Source organism: Trachypithecus francoisi, unplaced genomic scaffold, assembly GCF_009764315.1.
Source record: "Trachypithecus francoisi isolate TF-2019V2 unplaced genomic scaffold, Tfra_2.0 Contig01603, whole genome shotgun sequence".
NCBI lineage: Eukaryota > Metazoa > Chordata > Mammalia > Primates > Cercopithecidae > Trachypithecus > Trachypithecus francoisi.
This window is the reverse complement of record NW_022681445.1, coordinates 2,262,088-2,289,271: the sequence shown is the minus strand read 5'-3', so window position 1 is coordinate 2,289,271 and position 27,184 is coordinate 2,262,088. Positions and strand designations below refer to the sequence as shown.

At 41.7% G+C, this 27,184-nt stretch overlaps 1 protein-coding gene across 1 annotated transcript in view; it reads right to left on the bottom strand.

Annotated features, from left to right (window-relative positions):
- The window catches only part of ZFX (zinc finger protein X-linked), a 67,683-nt gene extending 42,896 nt beyond the window's left edge, over window positions 1–24,787 (bottom strand). Inside the window, 1 exon segment of the mRNA XM_033195579.1 lies at window positions 24,307–24,787. The gene's annotated coding sequence lies outside the window, so the exon portion shown is untranslated.
- Between the last annotated feature and the right edge of the window lie 2,397 nt (window positions 24,788–27,184).

Sequence of the window (27,184 nt, the reverse complement as noted above, 5' to 3'; positions counted from 1 at the left end):
TATCACGAACTGAACGCCACCATGATAGTTTCATTTCTGAGACACTCAAATTATGTGAAAGATAAATGTGTATCAAAAACATATCTATCTAAAGTAAAATATAACTTAATTGATTTACAATGATAAATGGGCATCTATATGACAAGGCAGGGCAGATAAATCAAACAAGTCAACTTTGCCTGGACTTCTTTCTAAGTTGAAGCAATAAATGTATTGCTTACATCCATCAAGTGCACATATTTTGATGAATTCTGATACATACATAAACCTTTGTAATTACTACCTTGATCAAAATATAGAACGTTTTTAAGACCCCAGCACTCCTGTGTCCTCAGTCTGTAACAACCCCATGTTCCCACAAAGGTAACCAGTTTTGTTACGGTTCAACTTAAAATACATTCTGTAGCTTATTGGGGGAAATTTTTGCACAGTTTCATATTCTCTATATTTAATTAGTCTAACAACTTCCAACCAGATTAAACAACGATAAAAATTCAAAGTGCATAACTGTAGTAAACAACCTTTGGGATTCTGCCTAACCTCTCTTAACTAACCCTCTCATCTAGAAAAGTAAATTCCCACAGTGTATTTATACTCTCCCGGCCACAGCTGATTGGCACTAGCTATAAAGCAGTTAAAAAATAAGTTCATCTTTAAGCACAATAAAATCAAAGTCCTATCCCTGAGAATCCAAAACCATGAGCAAGAATCAGTGTCCGTCTGTCTGTGTGTGTGTGTCTCTCTCTATCTCTCTCTCTCTGTCTCCCTCTCTCCTGGTGGCTGGAACTTAAGAGCTAAGGAAAGCCATTTTGCAACTCTGTCTTAGACTAGTGAATAAAAAATAAAAATAATCCTGTGAGTGCCTTGAGTAACAGAATAGAGTAAGCAGGGAGGGGAGACAGCTTTTTAGTTCCTGGTTCTAGACCTATCTGAGGTACAGCTATAGTCCTGCCTTGAATTTTTATAACACATTCCAATGGCCTTAATTCTCCCTTTTCTACTTAAGCCAAAAACTTATGACAAAAAGAACTCTAACCAATAATTTCACCTTTATCATTTTTTTTTGGCTGATAAGTACTACATGCTTATTAAAATTTCAAATAACAGAAACACAAGTCATTTTCTAAAGCTAGGTGACATCATTCCTCTTTTCAAAAATGTTTAATGGCTTCTTGCTCCCTCTAAGTAAGTTCAAACACCTGTCATCTTCTAATTTCTGGCCCCAAACTACCTTCCCATCATCATCTCCTGTAACTTTCCTTCAATCACTTCCCTCTACCACTGTCAGCATGTACACAAACACACAGCCCCCACCCACACAAAGTTCAGCCAAACAAAAATGCTCCACATCCCCATAAAACCCCAACTTCATATTTGATTCAGGGTTCCTTCTACCTGCAACACCTTTCCCCCGTTATCTCTGCTTTGATCTTTCCCCCTAAATCTCCTTCCCTACAAAAAAAGAGAAAGCTGGAAATAATTTTTCCCTCTGAAATTTCTACAGCACTCTATTCTTCTCTTATTGTACTGGTTTGTCATATTATGATTATTTATATATGTCTTATTACAGATACCAAATTATATATATAGTCTTTAAAAAATCCATTAACATGGAATAGTAATGGAAATATCCATTAAATGTTAATTGAGAAAAATTAACATTCATAAAAGGGATTCTCGGCCAGGTGCAGTGGCTCAAGCCTGTAATCCCAGCACTTTGGGAGGCCAAGACGGGCGGATCACGAGGTCAGGAGATCAAGACCATCCTGGTTAACACGGTGAAACCTCGTCTCTACTAAAAAATACAAAAAACTAGCCGGGCGAGGTGGCGGGCGCCTGTAGTCCCAGCTACTCAGGAGGCTGAGGCAGGAGAATGGCGTGAACCCGGGAGGCGGAGCTTGCAGCGAGCTGAGATCCGGCCACTGCACTCCAGCCTGAGCGACAGAGCGAGACTCCGTCTCAAAAAAAAAAAAAAAAAGGGATTCTCAACATATCAACTCTGAGATACAGTCTACTCATTTTTAAGAAATAGCACATTTCATGTTGTTTATTCAAACTGTTTCAAATTAAAGTAAATGGGTTGGGCACGGTGGCTAACGCCTGTAATGCCAACACTGTGGGAGGCCGAGGTGGGTAGATCACCTGAGGTCAGGTGTTCAAGACCAGCCTGGCCAACATGGCAAAACCCCTCCTCTACTAAAATACAAAAAAATTAGCAGGGTATGGTGGTGCATGCCTGTAATCCCAGCTACTTGGGAGGCTGAGGCAGAAGAATTGCTTGAACCCGGGAGGCAGAGGTTGCAATGAGCCAAGATCATGCCACTGCACTCCAGCCTGGGCAATAGAGCAAGACTCCTTCTCAAAAAAAAAAAAAAAAAAAGAAAAGAAGAAAGAAAAAAGTTAAAGCAAATGAAAAACAAAGTGTACATGCTCTGAAAAAGTTATTACTGCCCTACTCCTGCAAAACCACCTCTGGCTACAGAATAGCTTTTCCCCCCTTTAAAAATGATAAACGTAAATTAATCTAAGCATTGCCGGATGTGGTGGCTCACACCTCTAATCCCAGCACTTTGGGAGGCTGAGGCGGGCCGATCACCTGAGGTCTGGAGTTCGAGACCAGCCTGGCCAACATGGCGCAACCCCATCACTACTAAAAACACAAAAATTAGCTGGGCGTGGCGGTGGGTACCTGTAATCCCAGCTACTCGGGAGGTTGAGGCAGGGAGAACTGCTTGAATCCGGGAGGTGGAGGTTGCAGTGAGCCGAGACTGCACCACTGCACTCCAGTCTGGGCGACAGAGCAAAACTCTGTCTCAAAAAAAAAAAAAAAAAATCTTCTAAGCATTATGAAACACTATGACATTAAAGCAAGCCAATTAAGAAGGCAATAAAGGAGATACATTAAGGTATTTAAGGCCCTCACCGCACAAATTTCCCTACATAAACCCAATCCCATCAGCTTGATGAATTCTTTTTTTTTTTTTTTTTTTTTGGTGAGACGGAGTCTCGCTCTGTCGCCCAGGCTGGAGTGCAGTGGCCGGATCTCAGCTCACTGCAAGCTCCGCCTCCCGGGTTTACGCCATTTCTCGCCTCAGCCTCCCGAGTAGCTGGGACTACAGGCGCCCGCCATCTCGCCCGCTCATTTTTTGTATTTTTTTTAGTAGAGACGGGGTTTCACCGTGTTAGCCAGGATGGTCTCGATCTCCTGACCTCGTGATCCGCCCGTCTCGGCCTCCCAAAGTGCTGGGATTACAGGCTTGAGCCACCGCGCCCGGCCCCTTTTTTTTTCTTATTCCTAGTTACCATTCCCACTCAGCTTCGTATTTCCTGATCCCTGGGGGATAAAAATAGCCTCTGGACTGGCCTTACTCCTTTCTGCCACTCCCACAACAAATGACTAGAAACCCTATTATTACACGTAAGGGCTGGTGCCAAGTATTGAGGCATTTCTGCAATCTGTAGGCAGATTAACCTCCTGAAGCACTGCTTTGATCATAGCACTTCCCTGCTCTGAACACTTCAGCAGTTCCTCAATACTCAGGGGCTCTACAATATTAACCCAAGCTACCCTTAACAGACTGATTTGCTTTCTTCCCATCCTTTTATATCATGTGCATTTCCTAACAGATATTCTGGCCCACATGGGGGTGCCTACTCATCTCAAGTGAGCGGTAATTATTCAACAAACTACTGTTTTGCCTGGTCTTTTCCCTGTTTTGTCATTACAAAAATTCAACATTCTAAACAGAGATGACTATACCTCAACTTTGTAACCCCTCTGGAGTTAGAATACTAATCCGTTTGACAATCAGAATGAAACTGTGTTCTCAGAACAGAACCTACTCAGGAGTTCTCAGATGTGACAAAGGAAGGGTAGAAGAAGGTACGTGATAACGTAACTGACGGTATCCATGCCTCTGTAGTACAAACCAAACCCAGAGATCAGTGGAACCTAAAGACAAATAAGCAGGATGGTTCAGAGAACCAAGCATCTCAGAATTTGGGTGAACAAGTACTAACATTTAGTCTTACTATCAAACGCCCTCAAGGTATTTCTGGTACTCTACTAACACCTCAAATTCAGTAAGATATTCCCTTCCCAGTTACAAGAATCACGATCCTGAAAATGCTTCTGAAATAATTCACAGTGGAAAAACGTAGTTTTTGGGAACACATTGTGAGGGCAGAAAGTAAAAAAAAAAAAAGAAAAGAAAAGAAAAACGTATAGTTTTAAGGGAAATAATGGGCTCGGAGAACCCAAGAAATTCACAAAAATTTCCTTCCATTCTTTAAAATAAAGCAATATCATCCTAGAAGAAGGGAATTATAAATAAATTATATAATAAAGCAATAAAAGTTAACGGGTATAGCAATGGCATTTTATCGATGTTAAATTAGGGATCACTGATATAATTTATTTGTTTTATATCTTTTGATGCTTAGACACTTCTGTGATCTCCCTCTTGGGCAAGTTAACAGGATTCTTATTTATTCACTTTGCTTTCTGCAGCTAATATCCATATAAAAATCACTTTTCTGCTTTTGGTCTCCCAAAACCTCAATGCCTGTTAATTCTGTGACTCAACTCTAATTCTTCTCACTAAGTCACACTCAGAGAACCAAATTTTATTATACATGGTAGAAGGAATGCTTAAGCTGCAGGAAAGGCAAACAAAGGCGAATGTGTCTATAACAATTTTTCTTAGAGGGAAATCAGAACTGGTGAAAACTTATATTTAAGGCCTAATTAACATCTTCTCTCTTAAGCTACATTTCTTTCCTCATTTTCCCCCCATGTTGTTCAGTGTTAGCTATCATTTCTCTAGATATCTCATTTTCAAATCTGGAGTCATATTTCACTTCTCTGACTATATCAGCCTTTAAATTAAATTCATCTCAAAGCCAGTAACTCTTAAATTTATCACTTCCTCTTTATTCTCACTGCTACCACTCTAATAAGTTCTCCTCTTCACACATGCAGACCATGTGGGGCCTTTCAATCAAGACTTGAGCCCTTCTTGAACTCAGGAAAGTTTCTCGTTTCTATAACTTTCCTCCATTTTCTCTATTTGTTCTTAGTAGTATTTTTATTACAGGCCTTTTAAAGGCTACTAAATCTAGCTTCTGTATTGCTTTAACTTTTCTCTCATATTTTTTATCTTTGTCTTTCTGCTATACTCTCAGAGAATCCCTGAATTCTTTCTTCTAAGCTAGCTAATTTGATCTTCACTCCATCTACTGAATTTTTAAAAGATCATATGTTAATTCCAGTAGTTTATTTTCCATAGCAATCTTTTCCTTTTTGGGTGGACACAGTATCTTCCCAATCTCTCTGTGGATTTACAGTTTATTCTGTGCCCTATATACACTGTCTCCTCTGGTGTTTCATTATTCAGTTAGTTGAATTTGGTGCCTCTCTTTCAAACTGCTGGTTTTCCTGAAAAGCATGGCTCTTCCTGGTTGTCTATTCCTGTTTGCAGATGAGGGTCTAGACTAGAGTTATATTCTGACTGCTGGGGTGAACTTGTTCAGCCCAAGTGAGAATTCCTGTTTGCCCAACAATAAACTTAAATTCAGATCACAGGAGTCCTATCTAGAATGAGTCCATAGGCGAGAAAGAAATCATGTAACCAGCCAGGTTCTCCTTTAATGGTGGAAGAGTATCCCATCTTCCAGGTACTGGAGGGTCAATATCCTTCAGGATAGCTGCAAGCTACCTAAACTACTGCCCCTATCTTTCTTGCTATACAGCACTCACTTTGGAATTTCCTATGGACAAACAAGCAATTCAGAGAGCTGAATTTTGGGCATTATTCCAGCAGGAAAACCATTACAGGCACCTATACTAATAGGTAAATGGTTTAGTTTTCCATGGCTTCAATTATCTGGCTGTACTCATGGCTTGTTCAATCTCCAAGTGCCTCCCTGCTTTTGATGTTGGTGGTACTGCAGGATACCAATTCTTGGCTGGTGTTTTCTACTTTCTGAATAAGGTCACACGTTCACTAAGCTCTCTTGGGTTTTGCCATTAATTGATTTCCAATTGCTTTATTCAACCAGAATTCATCATATTCTGATTCATACCGCTGAGGTTTTCTTGTTTCTCTGGATTTCTTTTTACATTCTTTATGTGATTTTAGAAGGAAGGAAAAAATAGGCCGGGCACGGTGGCTCATGCCTGTAATCCCAGCACTTTGGGAGGCCAAGGCGGGCAGATCACAAGGTCAGGAGATCGAGACCACCCTGGCTAACACGGTGAAACCCTGTCTCTACTAAAAAAAACAGAAAAAATTAGCCGGGCGTGGTGGCAGGCACCTGCAGTCCCAGCTACTCGGGAGGCTGAGGCAGGAGAATGGCGTGAACCCGTGAGGTGGAGCTTGCATTGAGCCAAGATGCGCCACTGTACTCCAGCCTGAGCGACAGAGCGAGATTCTGTCTCACAAAAAAAAAAAAAGGGGCCGGGCGCGGTGGCTCAAGCCTGTAATCCCAGCACTTTGGGAGGCCGAGACGGGTGGATCACGAGGTCAGGAGATCGAGACCATCCTGGCTAACATGGTGAAACCCCGTCTCTACTAAAAAAAATACAAAAAAACTAGCCGGGCGAGGTGGCGGGCGCCTGTAGTCCCAGCTACTGGGGAGGCTGAGGCGGGAGAATGGCGTAAACCCCGGAGGCGGAGCTTGCAGTGAGCTGAGATCCGGCCACTGCACTCCAGCCTGGGCGACAGAGCGAGACTCCGTCTCAAAAAAAAAAAAAAAAAAGGAAGAAAAATGTGTGTGTTCTCTAGTCTATGTTGAATTTGAAGTCATTATGAATTTTTATGTGCCAAATAAAACAGAACAGCATGGAAATATGTAAACATAAAAAAGCAAAGAACCTATGAGACACAATAAAAAAAATCAATAGTAGTGGAAGGTTACAACTCTATCAACACTTAACAGATCAACTACTCTAAAAGGAAAGAGAAAATGTATAAAATCAGTATTAATCTAATAACTGTAATTCAAATTCCATTCTCTAAGAAAAGAATATTTTATTTTCAAACAGTCCTGCCTACTCCATGTCAAGAAGGGGAAAAGAAAATATCTACTATTGTAAACAGAGCCCCATCCTTCCTTGCCCTGTCCCATTTGGAACTTTTGTAGGCTTTGCTCAAATATTCAAGGCCAAGTTTTTGTATAAGTTTTTCCATAAAACCATGTTGAGCCACTCAGTAATTTCAAGGTTTTGTTTGTTTAAAATCTAAGAGTCCAAACTTTCACAATCTATTAAAACTGGCCCTAAAATGACAAACCTTCTTAAAGCCTGATTTTCTCAAAGCCCCTATTCCTGCTCAGATTAAGAGTTGACATAATACTCTCTGAACTTACTTGTACCAATGAGCTACAAACACTACACTGTTTTAAATGCTTTTAAGACTTAGCTTGATGTGAGGAAATGCACACACTTTCTAACTAGTTTTCAGATATTTAAAGCAGTAGAACCTCCTTAATAAAGTATTGCCATTTAATGCATTCAATAATTTAGCAATATCCATGTTCATTACATAACATTCTACCATATATCATAATGGAATGAGTAAAACAACTCAACTCTTTGGATCACTCGTTTATTTCATAGTGAAAAACTTTAAGTAGCTTACTAGTTTTTGCTGAAATTCTGAAAAGAAATTCTATTCACGTTTCCTCTACTGAAGTATTCTACCTTTAGGTGCAGACTTAGTTCGAGCAGTGTGAGAAACACTTAATGTAATCGAAGGATGAAGACAGTATTTTGACACAGTATCAAGTGGGGATTTAGACTACGCTGTACATGGAATAAATGAAATAAAACCATCCTAGGTAAAATTTTTAAAAGATTAATTTCTGTCAAATGCAGCACATGATGAAGAAAAGTTTAAGTATCAGAAACTGTTTTCTTACACACTTCCTTTTTCTTGCACCTGCTACTTTTCCCAAAATTGGGCATTTAATTTATCTCTGAACTAGTCATTAACATAGTTGTTAACTTAGTAAGTTCTTTTCTTATCAAACCCCTTCTCAATGAGCAATATGTCTCCTTGTATTAGAAAATCTTTCTGGCCGGACGCGGTGGCTCACGCCTATAATCCCAGCATTTTGGGAGGCTGAGGTGGGCGGATCACAAGGTCAGGAGATCGAGAACATCCTGGCCAACATGGTGAAACCCTGTCTCTACTAAAATACAAAAAATTAGCCAGGCATGGTGGTGCACAACTGTAGTCCCAGCTACTCAGGAGGCTGAGGTAGGGGAATTGCTTGAACTCAGGAGGCAAAGGTTGCAGTGAGCCAAGATCGTGCCACTGCACTCCAGCCTGGCGACAGAGCGAGACTCCGTCTCAAAAAAATGAAAGAAAGAAAAGAAAACCTTTCTGATACCATATTAGGATTTGGGGTTTTTTTAAATTAGTGCATTCTCGCTTTCATGTTACTTTATTCAAGCTAATTAAGTGCTTTCCTTCATTTTCTGGTAACTAGTTGTAAAAATCATGCCTTGCAGGTTTACAGTTTTTAAAACATTCTAAATTTTGTCTTTTTGAGACGGAGTTTCACTCTTGTTGCCCAGGCTAGAGTGCAATGGCACAATCTCAGCTCACTGCAACCTCCGCCTCCCAGGTTCAAGCAATTCTCCTACCTCAGCCTCCCAAAAGTAGCTGGGATTACAGGCATGCGCCACCATGCCTAGCTAATTTTTTGTATTTTTAGTAGAGACAGGGTTTCACCATGTTGGCCAGGATGGTTTCGAACTCCTGACCTCAGGTGATCCACCTGCCTCAGCCTCCCAAAGTGCTGGGATTACAGGTATGAGCCACCGCGCCCAGTCCTAAATATTCTTAAACTATGACCTTTCTTAACATAATTGTCTTGCCAACTCTCTTGTCACTGTTCGCCAACACTGTAATTTGACTCATACTGACCATACTGTATCTCACCTACATGAATGCATACTTACTATTATTGCTTTTCCTAAATACATTACTTTGGGCCTATGAGGTTCTGTAAACTCAGTGTTAACACTTACAGTATTCTCTGTACACCTTAAACACCGGCAAGATATAACACTAGGCCTTTCAACAACTAGAACAAATATTTTAAATGGACAGTTCCAGAATTGTGGGGTATTTTTACATTGATCTTTTGCCAATGCAATTAGCAATGTGTTTTGCACATGGAATTTAATCCTTTAATCATTAAAAAAATAATAAAAGAAAAGAACAAGCTGGGCAATGAGGGGGCAGGTTTGAAATACACCTGCTTCTCACAAGACCAACAATAGGCATGCTCCAGGTTGAGTATCAGCAACCATTACTTCCATGACCATTCTCTGGAGCAAAGCTAGGGAGCCAGCTAATTTTTACCCCAAAAAAATCTCCAAACTAGGCTTTTTCCAGGGAGTTGGGAAGACAATAAAATACAAGCTCATAATCTAAAAGAGGGGAAGAAACTGGAAGAAAGCACAAACATATATAATTTGAGATAAGAAAAAAAAAAAACATAGATACAGAAAAAAAAAAAAAAGACTTGTATGAAAATGGTCTAGAATTCTACACTAGCACATTGAGGGGAAATGTAAATTACCAGCATTAACTCAATAAAAGAAAATCCAATCATCATGAATATTTTTTAAAAGGGGGGAGGGGCCTGAGCACAGTGGCTCACACCTGTAATCCCAGTGCTTTGGGAAGCCAAGGCAGGAGATCACTTGCAGCCAGGAGTTCAAGACCAACCTGGACAAAATAGCTAGACTCCATCTTGACAAAATAATTTTAAAAATTAGCTAGGCAGCTGGGCATGGTGACTAATGCCTGTAATCCCAGCACTTTGGGAGGCCGAGGTGGGTGAATCACTTGAGGTCAGGAGTTCGAGACCAGCCTGGCCAACATGGTGAAACCCCATCTCTACTAAAAATACAAAAATTAGCTGGGCGTGGTTGCTCGCGCCTGTAGTCCCAGCTACTTGGGAGGCTGAGGCACGAGAATCACTTGAATCCAGGAGGCAGAGGTTGCAGTGAGCCAAGATCACATCACTGCACTCCAGCCTGGGCAACAGAGTGAGACTCAGTCTCAAAAACAAAAAAATTAGCTAGCCATGGTGGCACATGTCTGTAGTCCTAGCTACTCAGGACGCTGAGGTGGGAGGATCACCCGAGCCCAAGAGTTCAACGGTAGAGTGAGCTATGATTGTCCCACTCCACTCCAGTCAGGGCAACAGGGTAAGACCCCCGTATCTTTTAAAAACGAAAAGAGGGCCGGGCGCGGTGGCTCAAGCCTGTAATCCCAGCACTTTGGGAGGCCGAGACGGGCGGATCACGAGGTCAGGAGTTCGAGACCATCCTGGCTAACACGGTGAAACCCCGTCTCTACTAAAAAATATTTAAAAAGCTAGCCGGGCGAGGTGGCTGGCGCCTGTAGTCCCAGCTACTCGGGAGGCTGAGGCAGGAGAATGGCGTAAACCCGGGAGGCGGAGCTTGCCGTGAGCTGAGATCCGGCTACTGTACTCCAGCCTGGGCGACAGAGCGAGACTCCGTCTCAAAAAAAAAAAAAAAAAAAAAGAAAAGAGAAAAGTTGTCTAATGTTACCCCTTTCAAAAAGCTCCAGTCTTTCCCCAAGCTTTTTTTTTTAAATAGAGACGAAGTCTCTCTATGTTGCCCAGGCTGGTCTCGAACTCCTGAGCTCAAGTGATCCTCTCACCTCAGCTTCCTAAACTGCTAGGATTACAGGCATGAACTCCCTACCCTGCCTTTTAAGAAAACTATCTGAATTGAGGAAGAAAGCTTTCTCAACTCCTTTTACAAAACTAATTTACCATTTAAAACAAAACCTAGGCTGGGCATGGTGGCTCACACCTGTAATCCCAGCACTTTGGGAGGCCAAGGCAGGAGGATGACCTGCGGTCAGGAGTTCAAGAGCAGCATGACTAATATGGTGAAACCCCGTCTCTACTAAAAATACAAAAATTAGCCCGGCTTAGTGGCGGGTGCCTGTAGTCCCAGCTACTCAGGAGGCTGATGCAGGAGAATCGCTTCAACCCGGGAGGCAGAGGTTGCAGTGAGCCGAGATCGCGCCACTGCACTCCAGCCTGGGCAACAGAGCGAAACTCTGTCTCAAAAAAAAAAAAAAAAAAAACCTAACAAAAATAACTTAACCAAACTACAAACTTGGTTAATTATGAATCCCAAGTCAAGTATCTGCAAATGTGATCCATCACGTAAATAAAAAAAAAAGCATATCTATCATCTATGTACATGTATGCACGCACGCGCACACACACACACAGACACAGACCTTGGCACAGTATGGGTACTCTAAAATTCACGGATGGAGCCAAATAATGGCCCAAATTAATAGGTCAAAAAATAAACCGCCTGATATTCTCAATACGTGCTGAAAAGTTGAAACTGAACGTCTACTTTTGATTTAAAGCAAACTTTTGAGTCAAATTGGGATAGATATTTAACAGTTAAAAAATTAAATAAACAGGATAAATGCTAAAACATGGATGACCTTGAAAACAATATGCTAAGTGAAAGGAGCCAGACACGAAAGACCACGTTACACGATTCCATTTATATGAAACGTCAAGAACAAGCAAATCCATGCAGACAGAAGGTAGATTAATGGTTGCTAGGGGATGAAGGCAGCGGGGAGAGGAGAGTGATTACCAATAGGTATAGGGTTTCTTTTTGGGGTGACAAAAATGTTCTAATTAGTGGTAATAGTCACAGAACTCTGCATCTACTAAAAAAACCACTGAAATGTACGTTTTAAAGGGTAGATTTAATAATAGCTTTATCTCAATAAAGCTGTTTAAAAATACTTAAGTATATGCAATCTTAAACCAGTTCATGTCAGAATGTATGTTTTGGGATATGAGAATGATGTCAGTCATCACTTGATAACAAAAAGACATCTATTAAACCTAAGGTAAAACATTAGAAGTATTCCCTCTAAAGTCAAAATTAAGACAAGAATGGCCATTAATACTATTATTATAGGATTGTGTGAGAAATGCCAGCCAGTACAATTAGGTAAGATGATGAAATACAATACAAGACATAAATATTATTTGAAGGAAATTAAACTTATTTGCATATGTTATATCTAGGAAATCCAAGAGATTCAACTGAAAAACTATTATCAATATGAATTCATAAGTTGTGCTGGTACAAAATTAATATATTTGAAGACAAAAGCTTTCTTACGTAAACACTTAAGAATGAAAAAATCCCACTGATAAGAGTAATTAAAAACTCTACTGTGTGGGAATTTTTTTTTTTTTTTAGACAGAGTTTCACTCTTGTTGCCCAGGCTGGAGTGCAATGGCACGATATCAGCTCACTGCAACCTCCACCTCCCGGGTTCAAGCGATTCTCCTGCCTCAGCCTTCCGAGTAGCTAGAACTACAGGCATGCGCCACCACGCCTAGCTAGGGATTTCTTTTTTTTTTCCTTTTCTTTTAAGACAAATAAATACAGAAAGCAATCTTGCTTTTGAATATGTTACATTAGGGCCAGGTGCAATGGCTCACACCTGTAATCCCAGCACTTTGGGAGGCTGAGGCAGGTAGATCACTTGAGGTCAGGAATTTGAGACCACGTTGGCCAACATGGTGAAACTCCGTCTCCACTAAAAATACAAAAGCCTCGGGAGGCTGAGGCAGAAAAATCACTTGAACACAGAAGGCAGAGGTTGCAGTGAGCCAAATTTGCACCACTGCACTACATTCCAGCCTGGGCGACAGAGGGAGACTGTCTTTAAAGAAAAAAAAAAAAGAATATGTAAGATTAGAAGTATCAATTCTCCCTTAATTAACCTCTACATTCAATCAAAATCCCAATACACCTATCTTTAAATCAACTGACCTTGTATGTGTAGGTCAACTTTTGGACTCTATCCTGTGCCATTGGTCAATCTGGCTTTGCGCCCACTAATTTAATCACTGTAGCTTTATAATCAGTGTTGATATATGTTAGTGTAAGTCTTCCAACTTTTTCTCAAGATTGCTGTTGCCATTCTTGGCCCTGTGCCTTTCCATATAAATTTGAGAACCAGCCTATCCAAATGAAAAAAAAGCAGCAGCAGCAGCAGCAACAGCCCTATTGAGATATTTACTGCGATTGCACTGAACTTCTGTATATATCAATTTAGAGAGAACTGACATCTTTACAATACTGACACTTCCAATCCAATGAACATGGTTATCTCTTTCCATTAATTTAGGTCTTCTTTCATTTATTTTAGTAAGGTTTTTATTGAAGGCCTTGGTACACTTTGTTGGATTTATTTCAAGGTATCAGATGTTCTTTGACTTTACTATAAATTACATTAGTTTTCAAATTTGATTTTCAAATTGTTTGCTGCTGGTATAGAGAAACAGAGTTGATTTTTGCATCTCAATGTTCCCCAAATATAATACAATAAAATTAGAAACAAATATCACAGAGATAACAGTAATACAAAAAGAAAATCCTGTAAATACAAAGTTCTAAATAATTTTAATGGGCAACAGGAAAATTATGGAGATCACGATATATTTAGAACTAAATATAAAAACCAATTCATATCAAAAATCATAGTATCCAGAGATAGGGAGAGGCTGATTAACAGATACAACATTATAGCTAAATAGGGGGAATAAGTTCTAGTGTTCTATAGCACTGTAGGGTGATTATAGTTAAAAGTAATTCATTGTGTATTTTCAAATATCTAGAAGAAAGGATGTTGAAAGTTCCCAACACAGAGAAATGATAAATGCTGAAGTGACAGATATGCTAATTACCCTGATTTGACCATTACATTGTATACATGTACATAATGACTCTACCCCATAAATATGTACATTTTGGCTGGGCTCAGTGGCTCACGTCTGTAATCCCAGCACTTTGTGAGGCCGAGGCGGGTGGATAACCTGAGGTCAGGAGTTTGAAACCAGCCTGGCTAACACGGTGAAACCCTGTCTCTACTAAAAATACAAAAATTAGCCGGGTATGCTGGTGCACGTCTGTAATCCCAGCTACTCAGGAGGCTGAGGCAAGAGAATCACTTGAATTCGGGAGGCGGAGATTACAGTGAGCCGAGAGCACACCACTGCACCCCACCCTGGGTGACAGCGCGAGCCCCACTCTCAAAAAAAAAAAAAAAAATTTCAATTTTTTAAAATAGCGTCCAATTATAGTCTAGAGAAAATTTCATAGTTTTTAGTGTATATATTATAAAAATAGATTAAATATGAATGCGCTAAGCCTCTAAATTTTTAAATGTCCGAATGAATGCAAATAAAACAGAAGGAAAATATTAACCACAGGAGTAGAAATAGAAAGGATCAATAAAAATAACTATGTTAAAAGTCTAATAATAAAGGCAGCTACTGGCAATACTGATCAGAAAAAAAGGAACAAACTAACAAAATTAGGTTTTCAAAAGTCATCGGGGAAATCTGTATTTTATAATAACGCATCTGAAATTTAATATTTTTCTATAAAATTGTTCATTTTGTATAAATGACCAAAAAAACCTCAAGAACAGCTAAAAAAAAGACTTATCATCATGAAAGAAACAATTATCAGAAACCACAGATTTACACTCAGAAGACACCAAGCACAGATAATTTCACAGATGAGTTCTTACTTTTAAGAAACAGATCGTCTTGCTCGGACAAGGTGGCTCACGTCTGTAATCCCAGCACTTTGGGAGGTCAAGGTAGGCCCATCACCTGAGGTCAGGAGTTCGAGACCAGCCTGGCCAACATGGTGAAACCCGCCTCTACTAAAAACTGCAAAAATTAGCCGGGCATGGTGGCGGGCACCTGTAATCCCAGTTACTCAGGAGGCTGAGGCAGGAGAATCACTTGAACCAGGGAGGTGGAGATTGCAGTAAGCCGAGCTCATGCCACTGCACTCCAGCCTGGGCGACAGAGATTCTGTCTCCAAAAAAAGAAAAGAAACAGATTGTCTCTATTAAATAGCAACTGTTTAAAAAAGAAAGAAAGAAAGAAAGAAATACTCCCCAATTTATCTTGTGAGGTTAATATAACTTTGTTATCCAAACAAGATTACATAAAAAAGGAAAAGTACATGGCAATAACAAAGATATGCAAATATCCAGGAATCCAAAAACAGTTTAAAATAGAAAATGTAGGACCCACGCTGTAGCTCACGCCTATAATCCCAGCTTTTTTGGAGGCCCAGACAGGACAATTGCTTGAGACCAGGAGTTCAAGACTGTGCAACATGGCAAGACTGTCTCTACAAAAAAATTTTAAAAATCAGCCCAGCATGGTGGCACGTGCCTATGGTCCCAGCTACTTGGGAGGCTGAGGTGGGAGGATGGCTTGAGCCCAGAAGGTCAAGACTGCAGTGAGCCATGCACTCCCACCTGGGCAACAGAGCAAGACCCCATCTCAAAATGTAAAATAAAAAAACTAAAAATAAAACAGAAAAGTAATGAACTTCATCACGCCAACAGATGTAGCAAAAGCATTAGCAAAATTAAAATCCTGCTCACGGTAGAAACTCTAAAATTATAAGTAAAAGAGAACTGCAACTAAAAAATATCATCCAGCCTGGCCAGGATGGTGAAACCCCAACTCCACCAAAAATACAAAAAAAAAAGAAATTAGCCGGGCATGGTGGCACATGCCTGTAGTCCCAGCTACCTGGGAGGCTGAGGCAGGAAAATGGCTCGAACCCAGTAGGTGGAGATTGCAGTGAGCGGAGATCACACCACTGCACTCCAGCCTGGACGACAGAACAAGACCCCAGTTCAAAATAAATAAATAAATAAAAATACCATCAGCACCCCCTCTCAAAAAAGCCCACTACAATATCATATTTAATGACAAAACATTAGAAGCACTCCATTAAACTAGAGAAGGATGCTCATTATCAATGCTTCTACTGAACACTTCAATAGAGGAATTAGTCAATGCAGTAAAACCAGAAGAAATAGGAGGCAAGAAGGAATGGAAAAGAAGAAATAAAACCGTATTATTCACAGACATGAAAACTACTTAGAAAATACAAAAGAATTATGAACTGTGTTTCTGTTTGTTTTTGTTTTGTTTTGAGACGAAGTCTGCCTGCCTTGGCCTCCCAAAGTGCTGGGATTACAGGAGTGAACCACCACACCCAGCCATGAACTGTTATTACAACTACATTTCTCTGACTCTGAAGATACTAATTGTAAGCTATAGCCTTATTTTACACACGACTAAGAAAAAAACATTGCCAATTAAACTGATACAGTATTTTCTTATTATCTAGGATTTTCATTCTAGATTTATCAAGACTATTCAGACTTATTTAGACAGACTTTTATCATATCTTGTGCATAAGAAGCAAAAGAAATTGGCCAGGCGCAGTGGCTCATGCCTGTAATCCTAGCACTTTGGGAGGCCGAGGCGGGCGGATTGCCTGAGTTCAGGATTTCAAGAACAGCCTGGGCAACACGGTAAAACCCTCTCGAGTAAAATATAAAAAATTAGCTGGGCATGGCAGCGTGCGCCTGTAGTCCCAACTACTTGGGACGCTGAAGCAGGAGAATTGCTTGAACCTGGGAGGTGGAAGTTGCAGTGAGCCGAGATCGTGCCACTGCACCCCACCTTGGGCGACAGAGCGAGACTCCATCTCCAAAAAAAAAAAAGCAGCAAAATAAACTGTTAAGGTATTCCTACAACTTCACATTCAAGGTCCTACTATGGATTGCTTTTCCACTTAAAACTGTTCAACTGTTGCTAACAATATTGTGCTCTGCCAATAAGAGTGTTGGTGATGCAGCACTTCTTAAAATGATCCATTATTATTTATGGGATTTTCTTTCAAGGAAGACACCCACTTCGCAATTTCTTCCACCTCCAGTTTTATTATTTGGCATGAAATAACAATACAACAATGCACATACTCATTTAAAGTGATGACAAAATGAAGAGCCCTGACCAAGTTTGTGCATGTGCAGGCAATGATAACTACATCATGACTGCTGCCTAGATAACAGTGATTATAGGACACCATCAAAGATCTATTTTGATTTCAGATATGTAAAGATGTAGGTAGGAAAAGTGTACCTCAGAATCCATGTAATATGATGAGAGTTCAGCAAGGTTACTTGATCAATACATATAAGTCAACAGTGATCCTTATACATCAGCAATAATAGAAATTATAACTAAAAGAAAATCCTATTCACAATGACAACAAAAATTACACAGTATCTAACAAAAATATCTAATAAAAGTTGTGCAAGAGCTTTATGAAAAGTAGTAGCACATACCCAGAATTCAAATCCCAGCTCTATTAGCATTTATCTACATGAATCTATGTATTTATTCTATAAATTTGAGGCAAATATAAAAATCCAACAGTTTTCACAGAAATTGAGAAACTAACCCCAAAATAAGCAAAGGGAGGAAAATAGCTAAAATAATCCTGAAGGAAAAGAATATATATTGTTTTAATTATAAAGTCATTATTATTAAATCAGGATAATATAGATATTGAGATAGGCAAACAGATCAATGAAACCATAAGAGAGAAACTAAAAACAGATACATATGTGGGAATATGATATACCTCAGGAGTTGCATTACAAATCAGTGGGGAGAAATGCTGAACTATTTGATAAATCCACATGAAAAAGACATGATTCCTACGTCACATAATAGAGAAAAAACTCCGGTGAATTAATGACCTAAATATGAAAAAGCACAGTATCACTACAACCTTGGGGTAAGGGAAGAATTTATTGAAGACCTAAGAAAACACAAGCCATAAATGAAAAAAATTGAGAACTGGCTACCATCATATTAAGAAGTCCTACATAAAAAATTTTCCACAGAGTTAAAAGCCAAGCCACAGACCAGAAAAAGATATTTTCAGTATATATAATCACAAATTAGTATCCAGAATATAAAACCCATAAACCAGCTGGCCACAGTGGCTCACACCTGTAATCCCAGCACTTTTGGAGGCCAAGGAGGGCCGATCACTTGAGGTCAGGAGTTCGAGACAAGCCTGGCCAACATGGTGAAACCCTGTCTCTACTGAAAACACAAAAATTAACGGGGCATGGTGGCAGGTGTCTGTTATCCCAGCTACTCAGGAGGCTGAGGCAAGACAATTGCTTGAACCTGAGAAGCAGAGGCTACAGTGAGCCCAGACCATGTGCCACTGCACTCCAGCCTGGACAACAGAGCAAGACTCCATCTCAAAAAAATAAAAATAAATAAATAAAACCCATATACCAATAAGGAGGAGGCAACAATCCAACAGAAAAATGGACCAAAGGTATATATGCACAAGCAATTCATAAAATACTCTGATGGCCAATAAATATATGGAGGAAAAAAAGGTCAACCTCACTAGTAATCTCAGAAATGCAAAATGCAAGTAGCAAGGAGATGCCATTTACACCCAACAGATTGGGAAAAAATTGCAAAATCTAATCCTTTGGCAGTGATTTGGGGAAACAGGATCAAACACAGCTGGCGGGAGTGTCAAATAGAAGACAATTTGCCATTTTGGCAATTCCCAGTAAAGTTGACAATGCACAGACTTCTTAAATGAAGCAATTCTACTTCTACTATATGTATATAATCCCAAGAAAGACAAACCATGTATAAGGATGTTCATAGCAGTAGTGTTTGAAATTCAGAAACTGCAAACAGCCTATCGGTCCCTCCAAGAATAGATAAATAAACCACAGTATATTTATACACTGAAATACAAATAAAATGAATGAACCAGACTAGCAGTTTTCAAACTTCGTGGTCTCAGGACTCCTTTGCATTCTTAAAAATTAAGGAGCACAATAAAATTTAAAAAACAAAACAAAAAACAAAAATTAAGGACCACAAAGAGTTTTTATGTGGGTCGTATCTACAGATGTTCATCATACTAGAAATTAAAACTGAGACCTTTAAAAGCACTTATTAACCCATAAAAATACTTTTTAAAATTCTTGTTATCCCTTTTGTTGAGAGATTTTTTGTCACTTTGATTTTCGGTTGGGGAGCACATGTGCAGGTTTGTTCCACAGGTAAACTCGTGTCACGGGTGTTTGTGGTAGATTCTTTCACCACCCAGGTATTTAAGCCCAGCACCCAATAGTTATCTCTTCTGATCCTCTCCCTCCTCCCTCCCTTCACCCTCTAGCAGACCCCCAGTGTCTGTTGTTTCCTTCTTTGTATTCATCAGTTAGCTCCCACTTGTAAGTGAGAATATTCGGTATTTGGTTTTCTGTTCCTGTTAGTTTGCTAAGGATAATAGCCTCCAGCTCCATCCATGTTTCAGCAAAAGACAGGATCTCGTTCTTTTTTACGGCTGCATATTTATTTTAAAATAACTATTTTTCTAAACAAAAAATAATAATAAAATGAGTGGCACTGTTTTATATTTTTGCAAATCTCTTTCATGTCTGGCTTAATAGAAGCCGGCTGGATTCCCATAAGTGTTTCTGCATTCCATCTATTATGACACCATATGTCATGCAGCCTCTGTACAGTATTCCTATAGTATACACGAAAATGTGGGTGAAAAGGGCAAATAAAAAGTATTATGAAAATAGTTTGGACTTCATGGACCCCCTGAAACAATCTTAGGGATCCCCAGGAATCCCTGGAGCACACTTTGAAAACTGCTGGACTAGATAAACACATTGCATGGATAAATCTCAAAAACACACTGTTAAGTGAAAATAATATATAAGGTATGGTTATGATACTGTTTATGTAAAGTTCAACACACAAGCAATACCTGATATTGTTTTGGTACATACATATTGGTACAGGTGGTTACTTCTGGTGAAAAGAAGACAGAGGATGCGGAGGGACCCTTTGAATCTGTGAGATTTTATTTCTTTAAACAACAAAAAGATATGAATCAAATATGTAGCAAAATATTAAGATCTCTTAAATCTGGGTGATTCTGATTTTCAGTAATTTTAAAATATTCCATAACACTTTTTAAACATATTTTTTAAATGCCTAATGGCTGTGTACTTAAGGCCACACAATTTCCTTAGAGTATACTTCCTTTGAGTAAAATACAATTACAAGATACCTGGGTTTTATAAAATGTTGTCTGGAAAAATAATTTGGCAGGAATAAGAATAGGCTGGCCATATTCCAATCAGATAAGGGGTGGCGGGAGGGGGTTACTCCTTGACCTGGTGCCCTAATAAGTATGCCTTAATATGTATATCCCTTAGTTAAAAAACATACTGACTGGATACCTGATTTTGAACAGCTGAAAACTATTCAACTACATAAAATTCTCTGCACCCAATAACTGAAATGATTGCTTTTAGAGATAATGGTCCATATGCCAGGTACTGCTTGGAGACAAAGATAAATGAGAACTTGTCTCTATATTCACAGTGTAGAAGAGAAAAACATAAACACACAGTTCAAATATAATACATTAAATGCTAAATTAAGGGGAATCCCACCATAGAAGACAGAGAAGGCACAGAGTTTCTGAAACACAGAGCACTTTTATATAATACACCTGTTAACATGCTGTGCAAGTTTCCCAATTTGGGAAATACTGGATTTAAGAATAAGTGGGATGAAAAGAAAGTGAAGACAGGTGAGGTTTTTGTAAGATGAGCAAACCTAGGAATATCTGTAAAGAGAGGATAATGATGCAAGAGACGGCATCACAGACAGAGCTCGGTCCCTAAAGAGGCAGCCACAGCGAAGAGCAGGCGCAGAGCAGCAGTGGGGCCTGTGAGAGAGCAATCCCTCCCGCAATCCCCCCTGCGGCAAAAGGAGGAAGGCCTAGGTGAAGACAGAGGAAAGGCACGAAGGGGAAGGGCGGGAGACTTGGCTCTTTATCAGATGGCCATCTACCCCTCTCAGTGAAGTAAAAGATTGGGTAATCTTTGCTGAAGGTGAGAGATTTCAAGGACCAGTTGAGTCGTTTCAAGAGTGAAAAAAAGTCTGGAATTGCCAGTGTACACAAGAACAAGTAACACAAAGAAGATTATCAGTGACAGTATCAGTCTAGATGGGTTAAGTGAGAGGAAGCATTTGCAATGAGAGTAAGCATTTACAAAAAGCAATGTGGGAAAAAAAAACTGGAACACATTCGTGAGCATGTTTTCTTAAAAAAAGAAATCTGCATCTATCTGAAAAATACACAGAAATTAAAAACTAACACCTTATTTATCCAGGTTGGTTGGATTCGAAGGTGTTCCACCAGTCAATTTTCCAAAGTTTCAAGGTCTACCCTTTCAGGCAGAAATAATTTTATATTTAACCATTTCTAATCGAAACTAAACTACACACTTACCTGTCTTAATCACACAACTTGACTCTAATCTTAATCTTGAACATCCACTGTTGCTGTACTGGGCAGCAAAACAATTCTATCTTCTTAATAGTTCTTCTATGTCTTTCCCAGCTGTCAAAATATAAAAGCACCTGGTTCTTCTAAGTTTACGTTTACCCTTAACACCTCTACAACCACAGCCCGTCTTCGCAACTTACTTCTAGTCAGCTTTATGCAATGCACTGTTTCTCGAACTTTTCTAAACCACAGCCCTTTATAATAAACATGAGACTCTCATTCCCTCCAGCCCTTTCATGGAGCACTGCTGCTCATGACCTGTTACAGTCTAGAAAAATGGAAAAACTGAAAATGGGTATCTATGCCACCTAAAGGTTTCCATCATAAAATTCTAGGAAACAGGCAGGGCACAGTGGTTCATGCCTGTAATCCCAGCACTTTGGGAGGTCAAGGCAGGCAGATCACTTGAGGTCAGGAGTTCGAGACCAGCCTGGCCAACATGAAACCCCGTCTCGTGGCAGGGTCCTGTAGTCCCAGCTACTCGGGAGGCTGAGGCAGGAGAATCACTTGAACCCGGGAGGCAGAGGTTGCAATGAGCCAAGATCACACGACTGCACTCCAGCCTGAGCAAGACTCGGTCTCAAAAATAAAAAATAAAAAATAAATTACCACGGGAATACTCATTTCTCATTTTCGTCAAATAATCCACAGCACTAGTCCTGTACTTTCCAACTATGGTAAATCAAACGTTAGAAACCCCTCCCTATTTGTGTACCATAGAAATTCTGACAACTCTTAGCAAAAGATTATTTCGGATGAGAAATCACGACAGAAAAACGGAGTAGCTGTCTTAACAGAGACGCATCGTTCCAAAAGTAGCAAAATTTGCTTAACTTCTGAACATTCTTGTAATCGTTCTGATAAAAAAAAAAAAAAAAAAAACACTGATCAACTTACTACTCTCATTATTTTTCAACTCTGAAACTTTTCCTAGTCCAATGGAACTACTAAGTACCGTAAAGCACAGCTCAGGGAACAGACAGCAGTGGGAGGCGGGAGAACGGCTTGAGCCCAGGAGTTCGAGACCAGCCTGGGGCAATATAGCAAGAACCTGTCTCAAAATAAAAAATAAATAAGTAAATAACAAGGTGCAGCTCAGGTGTGCCAACACTCTTCTAGTTAAGGGCACCCCTGCTGCCTCCCCCACTGAGTATAAGATCCTTCACCTGGCAAGCAAGCTCTTCTGCAATCTAACTTTTCCAGCCTGAAATTCCCACCACTCCCCTACCAATACCATCCACTTTTGCCAAACTGTAAATACTTACTGTTTACTGAAGAAGCTTCACCCTTGAAACGTCCTTTCTCCACCTCCACCTCTACCTAACCAAGTCCTACCCATCCCTCGGTAACCTTCTCAAAATGCCACCTATTAATACTTCAGGAACCCGTCCCTCCCTTATCCTCCAATGGGAATCTTGCTTCCCTCGGAAATCCCAGTAATTAGTTGTACCTCTCACTTTACTGCATTTCACCTTGCCCCACCTACCTCTAAACATAAGACTTCTTGCAGCCACCGTCTGCATTACAAGAACCTTTTTAATGTTTCTTAGCATCTAGCACGGTGCATCGCTAACAGTAGGCTCCCAGTTTATCAAGAAAGTTGTACAGTGTGCAATAAAAAAAAGTACGTTAGGGGATGAAACTCCGCCTTAAAACTTCACAAATGAAAAATCGAAACAACATGACAGGCAAATGCACAATATGCACCACACTAAGTTGTCCACCATACGAAAATAAAAAACGTCTGCCCTTCTTATTTCTCAATCAAAAAAATACCACTAACAGATCACTAATTGCTTAAATCGTTTTTCAAGAAAGTTGTTTCCACATAAATGAGTACGAATGATTCAAAGTTTTATTCCTCCGCTTTCGTGTTGTGTAATTTTTTTTCCTATAGAACGAAAGAATGGCAAAAACTTTCCCATCAATCTTTATTTTTCTTTATTCAGATACTCGGGGCGGTAAAGATTGTTGGGAAAACAACCGCATCGAAAACACCTTAGCAGCCACATAGATTTGGCTTAAGCAAAAATAACATTTCCTGGGGTCCCGCATGCCCTGTAAGCTCAGGTGTCCGGACTGCCACCTGCCCCGACTGCCCTCGGGTGGCTACAGGCGCGGGGTAAAGGCGCAGGGCCGGGGGCGCTGAGGGCGAAATAATCCCGGCGCCCGGGAGGCGGCGGTCGCCGCCTGCGGCAGCTCAGCTGAAACGCAGCGGAAACTGCAGCCAGTCACGGGGCTGCGGAAGGCAAGGCAGGAAGGTGGCGCTGCCGCCGAGCGCCTGGAGCCCGAGCGCTCATCATGGCGGCAAGGGCAATGGCCGCCACGGGGAGCGAGCACGCCCCTCCGCGCGCACACGCCAACGCGCTGGGCCTCCGGGGCCCGTCACCGGCGCCGCTGCTGCCGCCGCCCGCTCTCCCACCCCCCCTCACGGGCTGTAGCGGAATTTTCTCTCCAGACACCGCCTCCAAGATGGCGGCTCCCCCTCCCGGCAACCCCCTCTATCGTCCCCTGCAGCAGGCGCCGAGCCGCCGCCATCTTGTCCCCCGTCCCTCCCCCCCTCACCGATATTTACATAGCGAAAATCGGCCCGGCCGGCCTGCGGCCTTCACCTCACGCCTGCAGCCTTCGCCTCCTCGCCAGGCCTCACCCCAGCGCGGTGCCCCGGGTCGGCCGCGGAGCCGACTCGGGGCCCCTCGGCCGCCTCCGGCACAACCGGGCGACCCTCCCCCAACCCCCGCCCGCTTACGGAGCGCGCCTCCGCCGCCGCTCGGGGCAGCCGGGCTCCTCCCCGGGCCTAACTGCGGCCTCCTCGGGGCCTGCTCGGCGCCGCACGCCACGCCGCCCGGCCTAGCGCGGGAGGGCGCCTTGCGGGCCGCCGACCAGGCCAAGACCAGGCCGCTGTGCGCACACTAGGCCCCGCGGCCGCGGCGGCACCCGGGACTCACCGGACGGGCGTGCAGGCGGCCGACGACGGTGGCGGGTGCTGCAGGCCGGCCTTTCTCTGGAGCACTGGGCCGGGCTCCGGCTGGTGGGGCGGGCGGAGGGAGGGAGGAGGGGCCGAGCTCGGAGCTGACAAAAAGCGGCCCAGCTCCCCGGCACGGGCCCGCCGTCAGCACGTCACGTCACCGCCCGGGAGAGAGACCCAGGAAAATGCGGAAGGATAGACAGGCCCCCTCCTCCGCCCGGTGGGTCCCTCTGGCGCCCCGGGTCGGCGCCGTTCCCGCCCCGCGACCGGGGAGCCCAGTGGCCTCGCTGCGGCGGGGTCTCCGGCGGCCGGAGTCTCAGTGACAGCGCCCCCCTTCTTTCCACCTCCTCCGCGCTCCCGCCCGCCGCCGCCACACGCGCCGCTGCCGCCGCCTCGGCCGTAAAGCCCGCGCGGGGCCGCGGTCGGCGGACCCCGCGGAGAGGCAGGCGGCCCGGCCGCCCCCCACCGTGTCCTGTGGGCCGCGGCCGCCCCCCGGGGGCCTCCCCGGAGACCTACCGCCTCTCGCGCCAGTCCTGGCCGAGGCTTCAGCTCGAGTTGTTTGCAGGCCCTCAGACCCCCGCCCGCAGTAAATGTGTTTTCTTCATCCCCGTGGCTGGGGAGGAAGATAAATTTAGCAACCCCCGCCGTCCCCTGCCTTCGCTTTAAAAAAAAAAAAAAAATCTTTGAAATAAAATGAAAATGGGCTTGCCAGTCTAAAAGGGTGTGCGGGAAGGGGGGTGGAGTGGGGGGAGAAGGGTTATCCCTAGAGCACCTACCAGGCCGTCTACTTTTTAAAAATAAGCAGTCAGAGAGCCAAACTGATTTTATTAGTTTGTACGGGGGAGGGAGATGAGCAAAGTTGCATTTTGAAACGTTTCGCACGTTGCAAAGAACAGGAATTTTCTCTGTATTTTCCTATGTACCCGTGTTTCAGAGCTTGGGGAGCCTGTGAAATGTAAGACTGGTGTCATCGTTTCATAAATCATGAATTTTCCACATTCCTTAATAGAGAGGAGCCCAATTGGGTATGGATTTTTTTTTTAAAAAAACAAACTGCTTAAACAAGCCTTTTGAAGTTTCAAGACGGGAGAGAAGAGGAAAATGATTAAACAGCACTTACCAACTTCAAAAATGTGCATTTTGCACTTTACTTAGTTTAAATGTTTATGCTATCTTTCCATGCTGAACTTGGAACCCAAACTGTTTTAAAGTTACTAGGGAAAAGTTAAATAGTGGAGTCTTTACATTAATCTGGAATCTGGCATGCTATCCTTCCACACAGCACTAAATGTTAAAGACATTTGTAAACAATAAGAAACACAAAAATTATAAAGCAAATAGTATACTGGTGTGAAATCTCTAAATACAGAGGCCACGTATTTTAGTTGCCTGACGTAACTCTTTAAAACTCCCAGAATGCAATTTGTCCCTTCCCTCAGACATCTCTCAATCACAAATGCTTTCAAAAAGGAAAAACAAAAGTAGAGTAAGAAGAAATCTCTGAGCATGCACTGGATGGTAATTTTCCTCGCGGGGCTTTAGTCTGAATTTTTCCAAGCGATTAAATTTCCTTTCAAAAATAGTAACAGCATGTATTCATTGTTTATAAAAATTACATCAGGTTGTGATAGAGACTTTCACAGAAATTTTACAGAAAGGTAGGTGAAACTAAGCAATGTTGTTTCAATCAAAAAACAAAAACAAAAAAAGGAGAATACTTTGTGTGCCCACATTAATACTTCTTGCACTCCCAGGCTGGAGTGCAGTGGCGCCATCTTGGCTCACCGAACCTCCGCCTTCCGGGTTCAAGCGATTCTCCTGACTCAGCCTCCCGAGTAGCTGGGATTACAGGCACGTGCCACCACACCTGGCTAATTTTTCCATTTTTTTAGTAGAGACAGGGTTTCACCATGTTGGCCAGGCTGGTCTTGAACTCCTGACCTCAGGTAATTCACCCGCCTCGGCCTCCCAAAGTGCTGGGATTACAGGTGTGAGCCACTGTGCCCGGCCACCCACATTAATATTTAAAAACATTGATAACCAGCGTTTAAGTACTTTCCAAAGGCCTCAGTTTGATGCTACGGTATGGCAAGAATGGAAGCCAAGTTCCCTGGCTCACTCCTGTAATCACAGCATTTTGGGAGGCTGAGGTGGGAGGATCACTTGAGCCCAGGAGTTCAAGATTAGCCTGGGTAACATGGTGAGACCTCGTCTCTATAAAAAAAAAAAAAAAAAAAAAAAAAGAATAGAGCCTCACTTCATCATCCATGCAACTGTAAGCAGCATGTTCAAGACAGAAAAACCTAATGTCACCATTATTGTTAGTTTTTCCATAATTACCATCAAATACTTATACATCCACCAGTGTAAAGCACTTAAGAAAACAGTGTCCAAGGCAAGCATAAAAGAAAAAGATGTTTTCTCAGTTTAAAAGATCACAAGTAGTTTAGGGATTGATACTTTCAAAAAGCCCTTGTCATTACTTTTCATACAGGAAGAGACTGTTAACTTGGGTGGGAAACGAAAGGATGGCCTAGTTCTATTAGATTAGATAAACCTTTATTAAAGTCCAGCAAACTTTATAAAGTCCGGTTATTTTATAGATGACTATACAGATAAGGTCAACTCTATTTTCTTAAGCTTAAAAAAAAAAGTAATTTGTACTTTAAGCCCATTTATGGAAGTCTGTAAAGAACATTGTTAAACTGGTAAAAGAACAATGATAAAAATCATTTCACTAGAAGTACACTTAGTTAGTATTATACTCATGATAAAGTGAAGATGAAAAGGAAGTGTAAACAGCAGAGATCAGAAATTGTTTGATGTGATAAAATACAAAATGCATTTTATGAAAGTAC